Source organism: Myotis daubentonii, chromosome 3 (genome assembly GCF_963259705.1).
Source record: "Myotis daubentonii chromosome 3, mMyoDau2.1, whole genome shotgun sequence".
NCBI classification, from domain to species: Eukaryota; Metazoa; Chordata; class Mammalia; order Chiroptera; family Vespertilionidae; genus Myotis; species Myotis daubentonii.
The window spans coordinates 135038287-135061499 of NC_081842.1; the positions used below are offsets into that span (position 1 = coordinate 135038287).

Here is a 23213-nt window from a genome sequence, read left to right on the forward strand (position 1 = left end):
AGAATCCCTCCTAATAAGCAAGTAAAATTAAGTAATATTTGAAGGATGGGAGGGGAGTTGGTCTTCTTTAGAATCCTTCCTAATAATCAATTATCATTATACACTACAGTCATTATAAAATGTGAAGAATATTAGGTTTAGAGTTAATAAACCCCTGAAGCTAGCATATTGAACTGTCATGTCTCGTTAGTGTGGGAAGGAAGGAATCTAGATAACTAGATTTATTATCATAGCTATTATATCTGTTTTTAAAAATGCCTCTGTATCTTTGGGAGGTCTGGATGTATTCCTTTCTCCTTTTACAGTATCCATAAACTGTATGTGTGGACTCTAAACAGAAGATCATTTTAAAATCAGAATGCTGCAGTAATGTAAGGGACTTTGATCTGGGACACTGATGGTGAACCTATGACACACGTGTCAGAGGTGACACGCGAACTCATTCTTTTGGTTGTTTTTTCTTTGTTAAATGGCATTTAAATGTATAAAATAAATATCAAAAATATAAGTCTGTGTTTTACTATGGTTCAAATATCAAAAAATTTCTATATGTGACACGGCACCAGAGTTAAGTTAGGGTTTTTCAAAATGCTGACATGCCGAGCTCAAAAGGTTCGCCATCACTGATCTGGGAGCATTTGCCAGTTCTCAGTGTTGCAGTGATTTGGAAAATGTTGTATACAATTTATATATACCTCATTTATAAACTGCTTAATAGTAATTCTGAAAATTTTAGTTATTTGAAAATAGCATTCACCAGTCCTGTGCTTAGAGAACTGGAATAGTCAAAAGAAAGTTAAAGAAAGCAATGGATGATTTACATTACATTTTAAGTTCACACCCAAGTTGGTTAACTCTTTGGAAGTCAATTTTTAAAGAAAGTTCTAGAGTTATTGTTCTTATTAGCTGAAAGGAACCTGGAAAGCATTTGGTCAAAATATTTTTGGCTATTTCTGATGGAACAAATACTGTGTTAGATCTTAGGGATATAAAAATGAATAAAACAAGGCCCTTGCCCATAATTCTTAGCCTGGAAGACATAACCTGAACCAAGAACTTACTTTGGTGTAGTGAGTTCTACACTTGATCTTAGCCAAAAGGCCGAGAAGCGATTGGTGTAGTGAGTTCTGAAATAGAACTTTTAGGCAATAAGTGGATTTTCCCATTTTGTAGCTGTGATTCCCACAGTTGGGCAGGCAAGCCAGGTACATACAACTCCCTAATGATGGTGGTATTGCTAAGACTCATTTCTTGGACTCTGGATACACGTTTGATGATCTGGTTCACGCTGGGTTCCTGTTAAGCTTTGAAAAAGAAAATTTCACCTAGCACCTTTTTAAAAAGTAGCTTGCTATGTGCAGTTAATAGCTGTTTAATTTGAGATACATTGATATTCCTACTTTCTTATCCCACACTTTTTGTTGGGTGAGCAGATCCCATTAAACATTTGGAATGCAAGCAATGGATAATTTGAGTAATTATTTTTATTTATTTATTTATTTTTAGAGAGAGAGAGAAAGGAAGAGGGATAGAGAGATAGAAACATCCATGAGAGAGAAACATAATTTATTGGCTGCTTCCTGCACGCCCCCTACTGGAGATATAGAGCCCACAACCTGGGCATGTGCCTTCACTGGGAATAGAATCATGACCCCTGGTTCATGAATGGATGCTCAACCACTGAGCACACCAGCTGGGCAATAATTTTTTTAATCTGAGTATCTCATTGTGTTACCTACAATCCTATACTCTAACTACAGATCTCAGGATGAAGACTTAGATGATTTTCATGGTGCTAACTCCTTCATGATCTTACCTCTCTTGCTCCTTGTTTTACATTTGAACTACATAAAGGCTGCATACCTGCCTAAGGTTGGCCTTATTTGCTGAGTTGTTTTCAGTCGTCATGCTTTAACTGGAATCTCTTGACTATACTTCTGCTGTGGACCCATGCCTCATCCTTAGCTTCACATCTGGGCTTGGCTGGTCGAGAGACAACCCCCACTATGCTTGAGTGGTCTTCTTGTTAGTCATGATCCTATGAACAGGGCTTACTTCTGCTCTCCACTCTCTGTAGCCATAAGAAGTATAAACTAGACATTGTTTATTTTTTATTTTTTAAAAAACATGTTTCTATTGATTTTTAGTGAGAGAGGAAGGGCGAGGGATAGAGAGATAGAAACATCAATGAGAGAGAGAAACATCATTGATTGGCTGCCTCCTGCACACCCCCTACTGGGTACTGAGCCCACAACCAGGTCATATACCTTGGCTGGAAATCGAACTGGTGACCTCTTAGTTCCTGGATCGATGCTCAACTACTGAGTCACCCCAGCCAGGCTATTTTTTAATTTAGGAAAGGAAACTGTTCAAGTAATCATAATACAAGCTAAATCTGATAACAGTTAAAGAATAAATTTCAGTTTTTCCTTCCTGTAGGATTATTAATAGAGCATTGACTATTTGGTTTAAAAAGTAAAAACAGAACAAATAAAAAACACCCTTGACCTTTTCTGAATAAATATGAACTTGCAAAAGAAACCATGCATATGGAGTACTGAGTGTGTTTTGGTAATTATGATGGATGGCCTCTCTCTCTGGGTCTCTCTCTTTGTCTCTAAGAAAGCTGAATTACAGGACAGGATAGTTAATATTCTTAAAGGATTCTTATCTCAGATACTAGGATGCTCAGATACAAAGGAGACTTGCTGAGATACTGGCTTGGTAAATGGTACTCAGCAAATCATAATCGTCTTTGAATTCTCAGTCACATTATGTAAGTGGTCCTACAGATGGATTTTTAACTCTAATTTTTCTAAGTTGCTTTCCTATCATTAAATGGTGGAAGGTGTTCTAAAATGCAAAATGAGAAGAATGTACTACTGTTACTTTAAGAAGAAAATGAAATAGGGAGGGAAAAGGGGGATGTTGTGACTGCTGACATTTGTGGCCTCTTTTCATTTGCGTAAGAGGTGGACTGGCTTTTCTGTAGCTGCGGTTTCCATGGAGAGGTAATGGGGGAGGACTTGTAGGACCGCAGCCTGTGAGAGCGATTCTGTCTTAGAGCTGCTCCAGAATATGACGGGAAGGGGCAGGGAGCTCAGGTGTGCCACGACAGCACAGATTATGGGGGCTGGCTGACCTGTCATGGCTGGTAACGTGACTGTGCAGATACCCCTGGGTGTGACAGACATGTTTGTGGAAGTGCCTGTGGATTCTCTATGTGAAGTGAAAGGATTGTAATGTTGTATGTATTTCCACCCTTCATATGATTTCTTACACTTGAGATTTGATTAAAAGAGACTAGACATATTACACCAAATGTATACCCTTGTTACAAGAAACTGACTAACTTCAATCGGCATGTTTGTATACAGATAAATGACATAAACAGAAGTCAGATAAATTATGATGGGAATAATGCACTCAGAGAAAGCTAATATGGTAGGTTAAACTGTAACCAGACATGAATGGGTTACTAACCTGGCATCTTTAATATATGCATGTTATAGAGTGATGCTGCTATATAATACAAGAAAAATGAAATAATGAAAGTTGTAAGAATTTTTCTGCACAATAGGTAGAAGGAAATCAGTTGTGTGCTTTGTTGATAAATATGCTTGTAGCTTAAGAGCTGAATTTTAGGAATTTTGTCATTGCTAAGAATAGATATTTTAAGGAATAGTTTTATATCAAATATAAAATTGTTAATGATCTTGAAATATTATTTTATGGTTTTTTGGTTTCCTTAACATAAATGGTAAATTAAATATTATTATATTAGTCTTGTTTTCTCATGGATATCATCGTGGATGGATAATGCCTTTGTTTAAAAACAAATGTGATTAGTAATTTTAACTTAAAACTACGAACTACTTTTTAAAATATTTCTAAGTAAAGCTGTGTTTCTCTTGAGGAAATCATGTGTTCAATTTACCAAATAGATATAAAGAAACTTAATTGAGCTCTCAGTTTTCTGATGATACCTGCATGAGAACTCTTTTATTTATATTGCTTATAATATTGTTTCATAGTGTTTGCGTCAGAAATGGTTTAGGTAGAGAATACATTGTAAGGTTGGTACAGTCCTTGATTACTTAATGCATATTACAATAAAAAAAGATAAATAGTTGCCTAATTTAATTCATGAAAGAAATGCCAAACCAAGTGTTTCTTAAATAAAGATATCTTTATGCAAAATCTAGACATAGTGTCATTCATGGTGGTACACAGTACTATTGAAAAGCTTTGTAAAATGTACAAATTTATCACAGAATTTATTTGAAAAGCATTACTTCAAGGTATTTCAGAAATTGTTCAGTAAATATTTATTGGAAATTATATGTGGAAGTATTCTGTAGATGATAACCTTAGTTTTATTAAAAACTTCTATTTCTTTTGTGTTTGGAATATTAAGATTACTTTTTTTTACTTTTTAAATATATTTAAAAAGGCGTAAGAGTTTATACATTATTAGGTACAGATATTAATGAAATTGACATTTTTATTTTTTAATTAATTCTAAGGTACACCTGCTCCAAAAGGAAAACAAATTTACTTTTTTCCAGTATTCACGCAAGTCATAGAGCTATGTGCTGTAAAGTATTTGTGTATTTGTTAGATAATAATAGGTAATTTTTAATGAGTGTCCACTCCAAGCTAACTACCTTTCTAAACATTTACAGTTTTGCCTTTTCTGAATCTCCCATAACTTTGAGAGATGGGTGTTGTTTTTTTCACCCATATTACAAATGAATAACTGGATTTTAGCAGGTAAAGTAACTTGTCCCATGTCATAGAGATAAGAAGGGGTGACCAGGACTTGAAGCCATGGCTGTTTTAACCACTGCACTTTCTTGGTGGTTAAAACTATTTCTTGCATATAAAAACTATAATCTGGCATAGTGGGAAAAGCTTTCTTTTCAGGTATCCTGGGATGAAATCCCAGCTTTCCTTATCTTAGTTGAGTGACATAGAAGCAGTTATACCTCTTCATGCCTATTTTTCCATAGGTAATTAATCATATATTTTATTTTTCTCTTTAAAAAAATCTATATTGTTGAGAATATTACAGATGACCCCCTTTTCCCCCCATTGCCCCCCTCCCCACCCAGTTCCCGCCCACCCCAGGCCTTCACTACCATATTGTTTGTTTCCACAGGTAAGGCTTATATACATATAAGTTCTTTGGTTAATCTCTTCCTGTCCCCCTCTCCCCTTTCCCTCTGATATTCATCAGTCTGTTCCATGTTCCCATGCCTCTGATTCTGTTTTATTTATCAGTTTATTTTGTTTATTAGATTTCTTGTTTGTTTATTTTTAGATTCAATAGTTGATAGATACATATTTATTGCCATTTTATTGTTCCTATTTTTGACCTTTTTTTTTCTTCCTTTTCTTAAAGAGTACCCTTCAACATTTTATGTAATACTGATTTGGTGGCAATGAACTCCTTTAGCTTTTTCTTGCCTGTGAAGCTCTTCATCTTACCTTCAGTTCTAAATGATAGCTTTGCTGGGTAGAATAATTTGGTTGTAGGTTCTTGCTATTCATCACTTTGAATATTTCTTGCCACTCCCTTCTTGCCTGCAAAGTTTCTGTTGAAAATCAGCTGATAGTTGTATGGACACTCCCTTGTAGATAACTAACTGCTTTTCTCTTGCTGCTTTTAAGATTCTCTCTTTGTTTTTAGCCCTTGACATTTTAATTATGATGTGTCTTGGTGTGGACCTGTTTGGGTACCTCTTGTTTGAGACTCTCTGTGCTTCTTGGACTTGTAAATCTATTTCTTTCCCCAGGTAGGAGAAGTTTTCTGTCATTTCTTCAAGTAGATTTTCAATATCTCTCTCTATTCCTTCTGGCACCCCCATAATGTGAATGTTGGTACACTTAAAAGGTGAGCCAGAGCTCCTTACATTATCTTCAGTTTTTGGATTATTTTTTCATTTTTTCTGATTGGGTATTTTTTGCTTCCTCATATTTCAAATCATTGGTTTGATTCTTGGAATCCTCTACTCTACTGTTGAATCTCTGTATATTATTCTTTATTTCAGTTAGTGTATGCTAATTTCTGACTGGTCCTTTTTTATGTTTTTGACATTCTCACTAAGTTCCTTGAAGTTCTCATTAAGTCCCTTGAAGCTCTCATTAAGAACCTTGAGTAATCTTATAATCATTGTTTTGAACTTTGTATCCAGTAGTTTGCTTGCTTCCATTTCTTTCATTTTTGACATGCTTTCTTGTCTATGTATTTTGGCTGCTTCCCTATGTTTGTTTCTGTGTATTAAATAGAGCTGTTATGTCTCCTGGAATTGGTAGAGTGGCCTTATGTATCGGTTGTCCTGTAGGGCCCAGTGGCTCAGCCTCCCCAATCACCTGAGCTGGGTGCGCGAGGTGTGCCCCTGTGTGGGCTGTGTGTACAGTCTTGTTGTAGTTGAGACTTGATTGCTATTGGCATCACTGGGAGGAATTGACTCCAGGCCATTGGCTGTGAGGACCAGTTGTGTCTACAGTGGAAGAGCTGCTGTGTAGGAGACACCCTTATGGAGCATGACTTGCTTCACTGGGGCTTTGGTGCTGGTGCTGATTCTGCCCCTTGAGTGTGTCACTTGTGGATGTGTATAGTTGTAATCTGGTATAGTCTGAAGGTGTCAACCAGGTGCACTAGCTCTGGGGCCTCCTGGGAGGTATAGTCAGCCACTGCCTGGGGCTACACAGCAGGATCTACAGAGAGATCTGCAGGTGGTTGCTACTTGTATTGAGCTAGGAAGCACCCAGATAAGGCCCAGCTGTGAAGCAAGGCAGGCTGCTGCTAGTACAGTGGGGCCTTGACTTACGAGTGTCCCAACTAACGAGTTTTTTTAGATACCAGCTGTCTCTCGGCCAATTTTTTGCATTGAGTTGACAGAGTAATTTGAGTTAATGAGCTCCTTAACGAGCACCTTAACAAGCTTGGTCTCCGAACGAATTAAATTCGTAAGTCAAGGCCCCACTGTACTGGGTATTGGGCCTTTTATTGATAGGTTTAGGGCATGCTGATGCCACCTGAAACTTGTTTGAGAGATTTTAGCAAAGCCTGAAGCTGGAGCCAGGACAGGCCATTCATAAGGAAAAGCCACTGCAAACAGCTTGGGTGGGTTTGCAAATTGGATGGGGCGGGGTCTCAGGGGATCACCATGGTGGAGCAAACAATGTGGGCCATGTTGATGGAAACTCAGATATAGCTGCTAGTCAGCTCTGGGGGAGGCCCCAGTACAAGGATCAATGACCCCTGCGAACATCCCTGTCTGGGAGAAAGCTGCCCCCGAGTTCCTGCTCCTATGCAAGACAATGCAGTTCCTCCCCATATGATCCTTGAGTCCCCCAATGCTGCCACCTGGTGCTGAAGCTTAGAGGAAGTGGGACCAGGTATTGGCTCTTTTAAGAGGAACACCTGGGACTCCAGCAGCCTCTGTGTCACTCAGCCACAATCCTTACGCATTTTTCCCAGTTCTGGAATCCTGGGCTGGGTGTCTGGTTTGGGCCTGAGACACCCTGCTTCTTACAGAAGGCCTTGGAGATATCCCTCCCAATTAAAAATATGCCACACATGGGTGTCAGACCAGCCTGTTCCATGCCTCCAGCCTTCTTACCAGTCTCAATGTGCTTTCTTAGTTACTTCTTTAATTGTAGGACTTTCATTCAGCCAGCTTTCAAGTGGTTCAGAATGATGGTGGCTCTGTATTTTGGTTGTAATTTTGATGTGGTTGTGGGAGGTGACAGGTACCAGCATTTACCTAATCCACCATCTCGGTTCTCTCAAATCATATACTTTAATTTTAGTGCTAATGTGATGTCTGCTTCCCGCGACCTGCTGGTAGTAGTTATTGCTAAAATATATTATTATTCATAATGTTAGAATATGAGATAGTAATCCAATTGTGTTTTATTGCTCTGTTTGGAAATATTATAAAAGGCTAATATGCTAAATGTCCAGTCATCTGGTCAACCAATCAAGCGTAATCTATACTAATAAAAGGGTAGTATGCTAATTAGACTGGACACCTTCTGGACATTCATTCGGACATCCTTCCAGACAAAGCCACAGTGGTAGGGACCAAGGCAGAGGCAGTTAGGGGCGACCAGGTCAGCAGGAGAGGGCAGTTAGGGGCGACCTTGCTGGCAGGGGAGGGCAGTTAGTGGTGACCTGGCTGGCAGGGGAGGGCAGTTAGGGGCGGCCAGGTAGGGGAGGCCAGGCCAGCAAGGGAAGGCAGTTAGGGGCAGCCAGGCCAGCAGGGGAGGGCAGTTAGTGGTGACTGAGCCAGCAGGGGAGGGCAGTTAGTGGCAGCCTGGCTGGCAGGGGAGTGCAGTTAGGGGCAGCCAGGCCAGCAGTGGAGGACAGTTAGGGGCGGCCAGGCTGGCAGGGGAAGGCAGTTAGGGGCAGCTAGGCCAGCAGGAGAGGGCAGTTAGGGGTGACCAGGCCAGCAGGGGAGGGCTGTTAGGGGTGGCCAGGCTGGCAGGGGAAGGCAGTTAGGGGCAGCCAGGCCGGCAGGGATGGCAGTTAGGGGCGATCAGGCCGGTAATCAGAGGTGGTTAGGGGTTATCAGGCAGGCAGGCAGAGAGGTTAGGGGCAATTAGGCAGGCAGAGGTGGTTAGGGGCGATCAGGCAGCCAGGCAGAGAGGTTAGGGATGATCAGGAAGGCATGCAGAGAGGTTAGGGACAATCAGGCAGGCATGCAGAGGTGGTTAGGGGCGATCAGGCAGGCAGAGGAGCAATTAGGGGCATCAGGCAGGCAGGCAGAGTGGTTAGGGACACTCAGGCAGGTGAGCGGTTAGGAGCCAGTGGTCCAGGATTGCGAGAGGGATGTCCAACTGCCGGTTTAGGCCCTATCCCACAGGGCAGTTGGACATCTCCCCAGGGGTCCCGGATTGGAGAAGGTGTAGGCCGGGCTGAAGGACCCTACTCCTCTCCCTGTGCACGAATTTTGTTCACTGGGCCTCTAGTATGCTAATGATATGCTAAGGCCGCTCACTATGACATGCACTGACCACCAGGAGGGAGACGCTCCGACTGGTAAGTTAGTTTGCTGCTGGGGTCTGGCTGATTGGGACTGAGCAAGACGGGCCGGACACGCCCTGGAGCCCTCCGGTGGTCCCTCTCCAGCTGGCCAACCTACTGCGTCTTTCCCTGGCCCTGATCGTGCACCAGTGGGGTCCTTTGGCCTGGCCTGCACTTTCTTGCAATCCAGGACCCCTCAGGGGATGTTTGAGAGCCAGTTTCAGGCCAACGGCGGAACGACTGGTCGCTATGACATGCACTGACCACCAGGGGGTAGATGCTCAATGCAGGAGCTGCCCCCTGGTAGTCAGTGTGCTCCCACAGCGGGAGCACTGCTCAGCCAGAAGCCAGGCTCACGGCTGGTGAGCACTGCAGTGGTGGTGGGAGCCTCTCCCACCTCCACAGCAGCACTAAGGATGTCCGACTGCCGGCTTAGGCCCACTCCCCACGAATTTTGTGCACCCGGCCTCTAGTGCTCTAGTGTGTGTGTGTGTGTGTGTGTGTGTGTGTGTGTGCGTGTGTGCGTGCGTGCGTGTGTGTGTATGGTTCTCTCTCTCAACCTCAACATTAATGAAGTATACGTAATGTAGTTACAGAGCTTGCTGAGGATACTGTTGGAAAAGACCAAGTGAGAATAATGCAAGGGAGCAGGCTTGGCTTTGTGGAGGGTGTGGGTTAGACAGCAGGGAAGTTCATGAAAAGACATGGAGACCAGTGCAGAGGCTGTGGCAGAAGTCTCGGTGAGATGTGATGGTTGGACCAGGTGGTAGATGTGGACAGTTGGGAGAGGTTTTCAGATGGAGAATCAGATGGTTTGGGTTTTGCTGGAGTGTTACACTCCTGACAACAAAGAATAAAGAACAGTGAAGGTTTGTGAAGTGGACACTGGCAGACTGCAGGACTGACTCACCAACTGAGTGAACCCTCTGTGCCAGCTTGGCTGTGCACGGGATTCACATGTGTTTCTCAGCAAAGTTAGACATTACCAAATGTCCTAGACCTTTGTGAATATTGGAAACCATAAGTCTTAAGATTGTGACTGCCAAAATGTGAATAATTTGCCTTGCTTTATAGACCAGATATGATCTTGAGAGATGAGAGGTCTCACATTTTTGAAAGTTCACGCCTTGGTGCATACCACTGCTTCTTCCTGGTCTCCTGTCTCTACCCAGCTTTTTGTCCTTGGCCCCAGAGCCTTTTGCTCCAGTGCCTCCACTGGTAAAGTAAATAATTCTTTGACCATAAAATAATTATCATGCTTTTTGAGTTCCAATATGAAGTTTACATATTTTTTAAAGCAGCATATCCCTGTTGTGGGTAGAGTAGATTCATAAATATTACAAACTAGAGGCCCAGTGCACGAAATTCGTGTACTGGGGCGGGGGGTGTCCCTCAGCCCAGCCTGCACCCTCTCTAATCTGGGACCCCTTGAGGGAAGTCGGACATCCCTCTCACAATCCAGGACTGCAGGCTCCCAACCACTTGCCTGCCTGCCTGCCTGATTGCCCCTAACCACTTCTGCCTGCCAGCCTGATCACCCCCTAACCACTCCCCTGCCAGCCTGATCGACGCCTAACTGTTCCCTTGCCGGCCCAAATGCCCTCAACTGCTCTCCCCTGCAAGCCTGGTCGCCCCCAACTGCCCTCCCCTGCTGGCCTGGTCCCCCCTAACTGCCCTCCCTTGCAGGCCATCTTGTGGTGGCCATCTTGTGGCCACATGGGGGTGGCCATCTTGTGTGTTGGAGTGATGGTCAATTTACATACTAGTCATGCCTAATTAGCATATCTGGTTGTGACTGTGAGGGCATTGTGACCAATTTGCATATTACCCTTTTATTAGTATAGATGGTAAGGACTATGCATTCCAGACCCAATCTGTGGCATGGCATTCATGGATACCTGGTGGAATTTCTTTCTGCAGCAAGTAACCTCAACATTCTGTTTTCTGGGGTACTTTAGTAAGATCATCATAAGCATAACTTAATGATCTTTATTTAATAACGGTGGGTAAAATTACAGAGTTGTAATTAAAACTTAAATGCTGGTTTGTAAGATTGTAATGCCAGTTACCTCAGCAGTGGTGATAACTTTTCCCCTCTCAAAATTATGTTGTGGAAATTGTGTCTATCTGAGTATGTTTATCAGTGATTTCTATTATAGTAAAATGGAAGTTCATTTCTGAGCCAAACTGAGGCTATGGATGCTTAGGTCTCCCCTAGAGGAAGTAAAAAGCAGAGAGGCCACCTTTTCTGACAGCTTCATGGGTTTTCCTTTTTTTGTCCTCCTTCCCCTCCTCCACATCTCACTCAGTTCTATTGATCAGTTACTGATTGCTTTATTTTCCTCTGGGAAAAGGACTGTTCACCTCGATTATCCATTGTGAGTCGTTTTCTCTGTGGACCTTATTGAAGCAGTGGAGACATGTTTAGTCTTTTTATTCATTCTGACACATACAAATTCAACCACATTTGAACACACACTGTGCTTCTAGGGTTGTGCATGTGCTCTGGGAATTGGTTTTCCTATCATCAAGGAAGCTTAAAAATCTCAGATATGGGTAAGAGATTTACATAAGGAATAAATGAGACCACAAATAATAATGGGCAAATGGGATGCAATGAGACACAATTAAGATACTTTATTATAATAGTATGGAATAAAGTTATGTGGGTTGTAGAGAAAGGTAGGAAACTATTGCTTTTCTTGATTTATTAGAAGTTTCTGAGAGTTGGTATTTAAACTAGATCATGAAAAATGGTGAGATATAAACTAGTGTCCCGGTGCACAGATTCATGAACATTGAAAGGAAATTAATTAGAAGAAATATTTTAATACCGCTATTCACTTCTTGCTAGTGAAAAGAAAATAGGATTCTACCGAGTCTCCTATCTACCTACACCAGGACTTCTGTGAGGATGAAATGAGATGAGGCACAGGAAAATGCTTCACAAACATTTGGTTAGACTGAAGTGTTTGCACCTGGCTGTAAAGCAAGTCAGGTTCCTGGGCTGAAGAAACTCGAAGGATGCTAGTCGGTAGGAAGAGGAAGCTGGGCGTTGCTACGTGATGTCATTACCTGGCACCCACAGCCACCATTTCTGGGCTGGGCTGGGCTGTGGGCTACATTTTGCGCCATGGGGTCTTGGCAGCATTGGCTGTGATTTGGTGGGGTGTCGCTCCAGGGTGGTGGTGGGGCCTGTGTCCCACTTGGGGGAAAGTAGAGTATTGGTTTGTCGACACCAGGTCCATGGTACCTTTTTTAAACTAGAGGCCCGATGCATGAAAATCATGCAAGGGGCTCAGCCCTTGCAGCTGTGGTGGCTTGCCTCAACTCTTGGCAGCCGTGGTGGCTACCTCGTCCCTCGCAGCCCCGGCTTTGTCTGGAAGGTCGTCCAGAAGGTCGTTTGGCTGCCTGGTCTAATATGTCTCGTCATATTACACTTTTATTATTATAGATGGCCAGTGTGCATCATGGCAGCTCCTGTGTTGAGTGTCTGTCCCCTGATGGCTAGTGCACGTCATAGCTACCGGTTGGACAGATGGACACTTAGCCTTTTATATATAGATAGATACTGGGGGCCAGGGTGATAAAGTGACTGTGATAAATCTTGATCATGGAGTTTAGCAGGTGATATGAGCATGAAATTAGTGACTCATACACGTGCATTGCACCTAATGCAAGAGGAGCTTGGTACTGTTGACTCACATAGTCATAGTCCTGTTTGGGGATCCGGAAAGGGCTTCTAGAGCATGTGATATTCCAGTTCAGACCTGAAAGATGAGGCACTGCTATATCAGACAGGACCTTCCTTTGGTGTATGTCCATAATACAGAGAAGTACTGTAGCATAGTATTAAAAAGTTCACATTTTGGAGACAGTCTGCCTGGGCTCAAACCTGGCACTTCTTAGAAGCCCTGCGACGTTTGCTTCTGTGTGCCACAGTGTGTTCCTTTGTAAAATGGAGATCAAGGGCAGTTCCTTCCTCCCAGGTAGGTGTTTTGTGGGGATGCAATGAGTTAGTACATAAAGTCCTTAGAGCAGTGCCAGGACATAGTAAGTACTTACAGTTTAGCTGTTAGTGATAGATTTCCCCCTAGAAGGGTCTGAAGGAAGATGAGGGCAGATGAAAGGGGAGCATTGGAAGGCAGTTCTCAGAAGAAGGCACACTGAGTTTGAAGCAGTTGTGGGAGGAATGCAAGCTGTGTGTTGCCGAATTCCTGAAAGGTAGTATTGCTCATTCCAGAGGAAAGCTTCAAGAGGAGGAATTCTGGTGATGGGTTGGAGCGGATAACTTGTGGTGTTTGCATCAGTTTTAAAAATGTATATGTCTATTAATTATGATTTACTAGTTTATTTAAAACATATATTTTAGGAATTTAAGAAATAGTTAATCTTAATAGCATTCCAAAATAATTGTGTCATGGTTATCTCTTATGTGCTCCAATATCATAACTGTAAATAACTTTAACTTTTCTTAAGTTCAGTTATATTTCAGTATGTTTTCCACCAGGGTTTGCCTAACGTGGTCTGTATGATGCATTTAGCCTTTAAATTAGAGAATGACAGTAGCTGATAAATGACCAGAAAGCTATTTTTAGCTTGAATAGATCACATCCATATATATGAAGCTATAAGCCTAATTACTGTTGTTTTTGGCCAGAGTTCTTGCAAGTGTGGGAGTTAGCTAACTACTTCCTTTGTGAAAAAAAAATGACATTTGTTTTTGTTATAGTTGCTTAAAGCATGTGATTTTTAAGTGATTGGATTATAAAGATTTAGATTGAGAATTTTATGCTCTTTAAAATTTACCATAAATAAATACTTGTTCATAACCAGTTAATATACGAAGGGCCCAGTACTATCTATCATTATCTTCTATGAGTTGTTATTGCAAGGTAACATTGAAGACAAATAAATGAAGGACACATGCATGTATACATATCATGGTGTGATGAGTATAATTCAAACATGGTAACATATACATACTATATAAACACACACATATACAAAGTTGTATAAACTGTTATTTGATTATTTAGGCTAATGGTCTCAAGCAAAAGTGTGAATGGTTCCCAAGTAAAATTTTTCCTATGATATTATTTACTGTAATTTAATCAGCAGGTTTGTGTGGTTTGTACGTGTATTTAGGGAATTTCTCTCAGAGTGTGTTGGCCAGTAATAAAAAGCTAACTTTTAAGTTCATGATTGGCCACTAATATGTGGCACACACAGTTGACCACCCATACTAGTAAATGTCTGGATTTCTGTATCATTTTATATTTGTAATGAATTAAATTACTCAGTAGTTGTCTTTTACTTTTAAAATGATAGCATAGAATATTAGTAAATGGAAATAGCTACATACTACTAGTGTATATTTACACCTATTTCTTACTTTGTGAAACTATGAAAAATTTGGGAACTTTTCTCATGAGCTTTTTAGTGGAAAGTTACTGTACTTTTGGCTGTTTGTTCACTTTCAGCACAGAAAAGATAAATAAGGATTGTTTAAAAGGTATGGTTAAACTTTTTGAATTTTGGATTTTGTTAATGTATATTTTTCTTGTTAGTAAATTTTAATTTTCCCCTGATTTTGAATAGACTTATCCAGTATAGAATGGTTAGGATTTATAGCATTTACCTGATACTGATGTCAAGATTATTTAACAGCTTCCTTGCTATGTGTCCAGCTTGTGCTTGGGGCACACTACCTGTTCTCTGCCCCTTTGGGTCTGTTGGGCTCACTTATGTAAGTGATTACTCACAACAGAATGAGATGTCTGCTGTGGTGGGGACCGTATAAGGTATTAAGTATTACAGGGGTACATGTCAGTGGCCTTTACTCTTGCTGAACTACAAAATGTTAGGGGGTTTTATTTATTTTGACTGTAATTCTTCCCATAAAGATTGTATTGTTAGTTGATGACTAAAATTGTTAGACTTGGTCTGATTTCACCTTATTTCTCTCCCAACCACCACCTACTTATAATTTTTCATATCATTTTGCTAGTGAGGAAATTACTCTTGGAAGGGATGCAAATTGGACTATTTCGAGGTGAAAAACAGACTTCTTAACTGATGTCTGAATATTTTGACCAACACATTGAATTAGAAAATTAAAGGAAGGGAAGTGTAAAGGATGGTGTGATGCAATACTTACACTGGTATCATTGCCAATCAGTAAATGTTAAAGTACTCTCTCTCAATTTGAAAGGAAGAAACAGGTATCAAATAATTTGAAAGCATGGATTAATATAGAGTTTAAGTGAGAATACTGAAAATAACAATCTGAGAGTATACATATATGTTCTTATGTGTACATATGTTTGTACGGATATCTGTGTGTATATATACATACATACATATATATGTAACGTGTATTTTTAAGCATATCCATAAGCATTTATATACTTTTTGGGGAATTGAGGCATTTAAGTTTTGTTTCTGATTTGTCTACTGATATTTATATATACATACACATATATTTATGTATATAAACATATTTAAATGAGTATTTACCTTCAATATGAGAAGTCCATACACTTAATTTAAAAAAAAAAAGCACTAACAGAAGTAAATAGAATGAAAAAATTAGCAGTTCACCCTTTCTGCCCTTGCATTTTATTTTTATACTTAGAGGTCTTTTTTTTTTTTTCAGAGATGTTTATGCAAACATGACAAGATTATTCTTTTTAAATGTACACACATGTTCACAAAAAATTGAATTACATAATAGATACTAATCTGAACTCTGTTTTTTATTAAATTTAGTATTCTTATACTTCAAAAAATCATTGCCTAAATCCTTGCAGTTATAAACTTCAAGTGAAAGCAAAAACCATACAGTAGGAAAACATCTACAGTGAACTGAGCACTGATAAAATTTGGCTCCATTCAAATCTCCTGCATGATTTTAGGTTATCACTTATTTCTACCTATCCAGTGTCTGTGTTAATTGCTGATTTTTTAAATCCTCACCCTAAGATAAGTTTTTATTGATTTTAGATAGAGAGGAAGGGAGGGAGGGAGGGAGGGAGAGAGAGAGAGAGAGAAAGAAAGAGAGAGAAAGAGAGAAACACCAATGTAAGAAACATCTATCGATTGCTTCCCGTATGTGCTGGACCTGGATTAAACCCTCAACCTAGGTATGTTCCCTGTCTAGGAATCAAACCTGTGAGTTTTTGGTGTACAGGACAGTGCTCCAACCAACAGAGCCCCCTAGCCAGGGTTATTGCTGATTTTTTGTTTTCTCGCTCATAATAGTATTTTTTAGCGAATACACATTTAAAATGTTAGGAGAACAAAGTACTCTCACTTTTTTTGAATGACCAAACATGATAACACAAACCAGAATCCATTAAAATAAATAAGAAGTCTAGAATCTTAATTCCCAGTCTGCATAGTGTTCTATTTTAGCTTCCCTTTAAGCATCTGCCCTGGAATAAACCCCCATCCACTCAGTCTCATTTTCCAAATTCATTATCATGTCTACAAATGCACTTCCTACCTCTGGTAGATCAATTTGTTGCATTATGAACTTGTTCATTTAGAAATTGATCAATTATTTCTAAATATTAATAGAATGCTTACTCTGTCATATGTGTAACTTCTATAAGTTGTATATATAGTTGTGAAAGCAGGTCATTAGCCTCTGTGATGAGTAGACTGGTACCATCCTTCATTAAGCCATCAAAACCTAAAGCTTCTGCGTAATTACTTTCTTGATTTAACTTTTTGTACCACATTCTCCTCTCACCTGCATACAGAGTGTCCCCAAAAATGTATACACACTTTAACAGCTCACAGCTCAATTTTGAAAATGAAATGTATTTTAATAAACACTGCCTTTATAATTATTCATCGTGTGAGTATACATTTTTTGTTGGACACCATATATTTGATTCTGCCCATGTACTTTCTGCTTATTCCAACTTTTAATCTTAACTTCATGCTTTGTTTCACAGAAGCCTTTCACTTCCTCTGGAATTTACATCAACTTAAAAAACACTTTAAAAAGAGACAGTGTTTTCAGTTTTTTAAAAGATATTAATAGCTGATAATGTGCTTGTTATTTTAATGTATACTAGAAAATAAATTGGGAACAAACTAGTTTTGTGTTCTTAAAGAAATTATTTTCGGTCTATTATTTTGAAAATTATTTAAAATAATGTGAAATAACTTAAACATACTAAAGATTCAGAGTTGTATGAATTTATTATTTAGGGATGATGAGCTTGGGGCATTTTTAGATGAAAAAATGTTTTTGTTGAGTATTTTACTTATACATATACTATAAATCCTATGCTATACTGCTATTAAAGGGTGAATTATCTTAAAGAAATGAAGAAAAGTATAGTTTATTTTTTATTTTCCCTGCCTCCCTCCCTTCCTGCTTCTCTCACTTTCTTTTTTCTTAGAAATCAGGGCTTTGCAACTTATTTTGGAAAAGGGCCTGATTTAACTACTTTAGCCTTTGTGACCTCGTATATAATCTCCATCACATATTCTTCTTATTCTTTTCAAACATTTAAAATCATGCACTGGCCTTACAAAAACTGGTTATGGGCTTGATTTGGCCTGTGGGATGTAATTTACTGGCCCTACTAAAGATAATGGTACTTTAAAGAAGGATTTAAAATGGCGGCAGAGTAGGTGGATGCTGCACGGACATGCTCCCACGAACAAGCTGGAATTACAACTGAAATATGGAAAGGCTTCCTGAATAATCAACGGCAAACTCACAGGAGAGAACCCTGATACCCAAGGCCCAAAGGTGGAGACTACATAGAGACTTATAGGAGGGGTGAAGGCACGAAAGGGCTGGTTGGGCACCCAAGACAGAAACTGAAGTCCCGGAGAGCTATCTCAGCTGTGTGTGTGTGTGTGTGTGTGTGTGTGTGTGTGGCAGCGGAGGGGGGTAGGGGGGGTGGTCATTGAGAACTCTGGGATCTAATCCCCAAGCTGGGCTCCCTAGCAGAGAACACCAAATCTGAGGAGGGTACCCACATAATATCTAGCTGTGAAAAGCAGTAGGGTGCTGTCTACCAGGGAATGGTAACTGAAAGTTTGGGCACCCTCCTGAAGGGCCAATGCACAAATATTCCCTGTGGCACCACCCACCTTGTGCTCTGGCAGAGGGAGGGTGAAGTGTAATGGAGCTATGAGAGCAGAACCCAGGACTGAGGATTCATGGTATAGAGCTCACAAGATAAACACCCCAAGTTTCCTGGACTGAGTCATTCCCTCACACAACGGAGGACATCTTTCCCACTTACACATTTGCCTTACCTAGGGGGAAGACAGTTGACACACCCTATTGGAAAACACCTTGCCCTAAGGCCACTTAAGAGATTTAAAAGTAACAACTAGCCACCAGGGAGAAGCAATTGCCCCACCCTGTTGGAAAAAAACAACTCTCCTCACACCTGAGGAAGATGGCCTGGGACTATTCACATTAGAATACTATTCTGTAGACAGAGGTGATCCCTGGAGGCTTTGAGTCTTTGCCTGATCCAGTTAGTCAGAAACAGCCTTTAACGCTGTCCTGCACTAGAGATTGAGAGGTGTAGAGGATCTAACTAAAACATAGTCACAAACTCAAAGAGACAACCAAAATGAGGAGACAAAGTAACAACCCTCAAATGAAAGAGAATTCTCCAGAAAAAGAGATAAATGAAGCAGAGATAAGAAATTTATCTGAAACAGAATTCAGAGTAATGATGGCAAAAATGCTCAAAGTATGGAAAAAGATCTATTAACTATAAAAAAAGAACAGTCTGAAATAAAGAATGAGGTACAGATAACACATTGGAAGGAATACACAGCAGATTAGTGGAAGCTGAAGATTGAATTAGTGAATTAGAAAACAGAGTTGAAAATATCACTCAATCAGAGAACCAAAAAGAAGACAATTAAAAAACAGGAGGAGGACAGCTTAAGGGAGCTATGGGACAATGTGAAACGTAACAATATTAGAATAGCAGGTGTGCCAGAAGAGACAGAAAGGGAGAAATGAATAGAGAAGGTGTTTAAGAAATAAGGGTAGAAATCTTCCCTAACCTAGTAAAGGGAAAAAGTCACACAAGTTTAGGAGGCACAGAGAACCCCAGACAAGAAGAACCCAAGTAGACCCACACCCTGACACATCATAATTAAAATGCCAAAAAATGAAGACAGAGAGAGAACCTTAAAGGCAGCAAGAGAAAAGAAAACTGTTACCTACAAAGGAGTTCCTATAAGGCTGACACCTGATTTCTCATCAGAAACTCTACAGGCAAGAAGAAAATGGCATGAAATACTCAAGGTAATGGAAAGCAAGGATCTGGGACCAAGATTACTATATCCAGCAAGGCTACCATTCAAAATAGATGGTCAAATAAAGAGCTGCCCAGACCAAAAAAAAAAAAAAAAAGGCTAAAGGAGTTCATCCTCACCAAACCAGCATTACAAGAAATGCTAAAGAGATTGCTGTAAGGGGTTGCTGAGAAGAAACAGAGAAACCTAGCCATACAGAATTAAAATGGATATAAATAAGTACCTCTCAATCATAACCCTAAATGTAACTGGGTTAAATGCTCCAATCAAAAGTCATAGGTAGCTGAACGGATACAAAAACATGACCCAACTATATGCTGTCTACAAGAGACCCACCTCAAAACAAAAGACACAAACAGGATGAAAGTGAAGGGATGGGAAAAATTTTTCTGTGCAAATGGAAAAGAAAAAAAGCTGGAATAGCAATACTCATATCTGACAAAATAGACTTTAAAATGAAGGCCATCACAAGAGACAACAAACGTTACTACATAATACTAAAGGGATCGATCCAACAAAAGGATATAACCCTTGTAGACATATATGCACCCAGTATACTGGTAGGTGCACCTATCTACACTAATAAAAGAGAAACATGGTAATTGGCGTACGACCGCTACCCTTTTCATTGGCTAATCAGCGAGATATGCAAATGAACTGTCAGCCAAGATGGCGACCGGCAGCCAGACAGCTTGAAACTAACCTGAGGCTTGCTTGCCTCAGTGACGGAGGAAACCAACGTTCCCTGCCTGCGACTGCAGGCCTCTGAGCCTGCAGTTTCAAACATTGTAACAAATACCGCGGGACTTCAGCCAGCAGATTCGCAACATTGTATGCAAAGGCCAGAAACCTACTTTCAGGAGCGGAGGCCTAAGAGCTGGAGCCAAGCCTCAAGCTAAAGCTGGTCCAGAATAAAAAAAAAAAAAAAAAAGGAAAAAAGGAGCGTTTGGGAGTTCAGTCACCCCCAGCCTGAAAACAGCCCTCAGCCCCTCACCCAGACTGGCCAGGCACCCCAGTGGGGACCCCCACCCTGATCCAGGACACCCTTCAGGGCAAACGACCTGGCACCCACCCGTGCACCAGGCCTCTACCCTATATAGTAAAAGGGTAATATGCCTCCCAGCACCGGGATCAGCAGAGCCGCAAGGCCTCCCGGCACCGGGATCAGCATGACAGGGGGCAGCGCCCAAACACCCTGATCTTCCCTGCTCTGTGTGTGACAGGGTGCGGGGCCACAACCCCCCTCCCCCCCCGGGCCCTGCTCTCTGTGTGACGGGATAGAGCCATAACCTCCCCATCGGCCCTGCCCTGAGTGTGACAGTGGCGGCGCCCCAACCCCCTGATCGGCCCTGCTCTGTGGGTGATAGAGGGCGGTGCCCCAACCCCCACCCCCGCCCCCCCACGGGCCCTGCTCTGTGTGTGATGGGGTAGAGCCATAACCTCCCCATCAGCCCTGCCCTGAGTATGACAGTGGCGGCACCCCAATCCCCTGATTGGCCCTGCTCTGTGGGTGATAGAGGGCGATGCCCCAACCCACTGATCCGCCTTGCTCTGTGTGTGACAGGGGACGGTGCCCCAACTCCCCCGTCGGACCTACTCTGTGAGTGACGGGGGAGCTCCCCAACCCCCTGATGGGCCCTGCTCTGTGCATGACAGGGGGCAGTACCCCAACCCCCGGATTGGCCCTGCTCTGTCCGTGACAGGGGGTTGCGCCGCAACCTCCCCATCGACCCTACCTTGAGTGTGACAGGGGGTAGTGCCCCAACCCCTCAATCGGCCCTGCTCTGAGCCCGACCACGGGCTGCACCTAGGGATTGGGCCTGCCCTCTGCCACCCTGGAGCAGGCCTAAGCCAGCAGGTCATTATCTCCTGAGGGGTCCCAGACTGCAAGAGGGCACAAGCCAGGCTGAGGGACCTCCCCTTCCCCCCGAGTGCACAAATTTTTGTGCAACGGGCCTCTAGTCTATATAATAAAAAGGTAATATGCAAATTGGTCCTAACAGCGTCACAGTAACAACCAATCTGCATATTAACAGGCCAGCAGGAGGCTGCATGCACAGCAGGGGCCTTTCTGTGACCAGGCACCCGCAGCGGTGGGAGTCAGGCCCGTGTCTCGGGCACCCGTGGCACAGCGGCAGTCAGTCAGGCCTGGGTCCCGGACACCCGCAGCGGCGGGAGTCAGGTCTGGGTCCATCACCAGTTAGAAGGCATCTCAGGGTGAAGACCATCACCTTAGCTAGAACTCAAGATGGTCACCTGGCCTGGCCCCTCCTCAGAGGCAGCCCCTTTCCTCCATGTTCACTGCAGAGGACAGACAGAGGTGCCTAAGAGTCTGGGGCCATGGTGCCCCATCCTTACCCTACTCCCCTGGCCGCCTTCTCCTGTGGCCCCCACAGAAGGGTATGTATGAGAGCCCTTCCCCTGCTACCTCTCACCACTGTCTCCGGCCATCCCTGAGCACACAGGCATATCAGCTTTCAAACTTGCCCTACTCACTTCCTCTCACCCCCTTCCAGGGCCTCTGCTCTGGATGGGGCCTTTGGAATCCAGGGCTCTGGGTTTTACAGCAGAGCTGGGGTGGGAAAGGGTAAACAGCACCAAAGATGGCTGATATGGCCACCCACCTCTGCCTCAGCTTGACCAATTAGTTCCGCCTCAGAACGTGGCACTCAGAGGGGATCCCTACTTCCCCAGCAACGGCTGTAGGGCCTTGGCCCCAGTACCAACCTCCTTTCCCCCTTGGCCCTCCCCACAGCTGGTGCTTGCTGCAGCTCCATGTGCCTTATTTAACCACCCCTTCCTTCCTTGTTCCTACAAAGGAGGCTGCATTTTTGTATGTTATATTCATATAAACTTTGTAACGTTTTTTGGGGGAAAAAAAGATGACCAAGAGAATGCCACAGTTAATGTGTCCGGAGTCTGGCTCAGGAGAATGGAGAGAAGGGAGAATTCCATAAATTGGCTGATGCCAAGATATTTCTGAGTGACTGCCTGGCGTGTGACAGTTATTTGACCAGAGGAAGGAGTCCCAAGTTTCTCAGCAGAACACCAACGACTTCTTTCGTGTTCTGAACCTTTGCTTTGGTTTTCAGAATTCCCTGCTCCCCATCTGTTGGCTCTCTCCCTCTGAGAGGCGCTGATGTCATCACATGGGTTCAACTAGAATATTGTATCTCGAAAAGATTGCCCCAATGTATGTATCCTTTTATCTGACGATGAAAAAATCCCAAAGAATAAGAATGGAGACAGACTACTGTCTTTTAGGCTTAAAAAAACCCGGAAGTATCCTGCAAAGAGCTGAGACTTGGTTCTGTCCACGTACCTCAGAGAGATTGGATGAGGAAATGGCCTGGTTTGGCCCTGACTTTACCCACTTATGTTACTCTTGAAGGTGTCTTTGCCACAATGTGAATAAATTGCCACCTTTTGGAGTAGGGGCTCATGTGAAATTCTGCATTCCCAACTTTTCTTGAAACAGATCTATGTTTTGCAGCTGTGGCCACTGTCCTGAGAACAGGTCCTATTGCTGGGAATCAGGGGACACTGGAGTGGAGGCTCCCCGACCATGCCCTTTTACATTCAGGGATTGAGCTCTACTCACCTTGGGGGAGGCCTGGAAAGGGTGACAGGTGTCACAGATAGAAGGATAGAGAATGGAGAGGCAGACACCCTGCTCGGCCCCTGCCTGGGTGGGGTGATGAAGGCCAGCCAGCCCGCCCATAATTGGGTGAGATAGCATCCGCTGTGTCCACCTCTCATCCCATGGGCCCAGCCACTCCCCTCATCTCTGGGCTGCCCTCTGCGTTCCATGACAGCTCGGTCTGCCCTCACATGCTGCTCGCCCTAAATGAGAAGGAAGAGA

General features: G+C 42.4%; 1 protein-coding gene and 1 pseudogene across 7 annotated transcripts in view; one reads left to right on the forward strand and one right to left on the reverse strand.

Moving 5' to 3' along the window:
• The window catches only part of HIVEP1 (HIVEP zinc finger 1), a 174956-nt gene that overhangs the window by 65353 nt on the left and 86390 nt on the right, over window positions 1-23213 (forward strand). The gene's annotated exons all lie outside the window — the stretch shown is intronic.
• On the reverse strand, window positions 943-1113 carry LOC132231966 (U2 spliceosomal RNA; annotated as a pseudogene).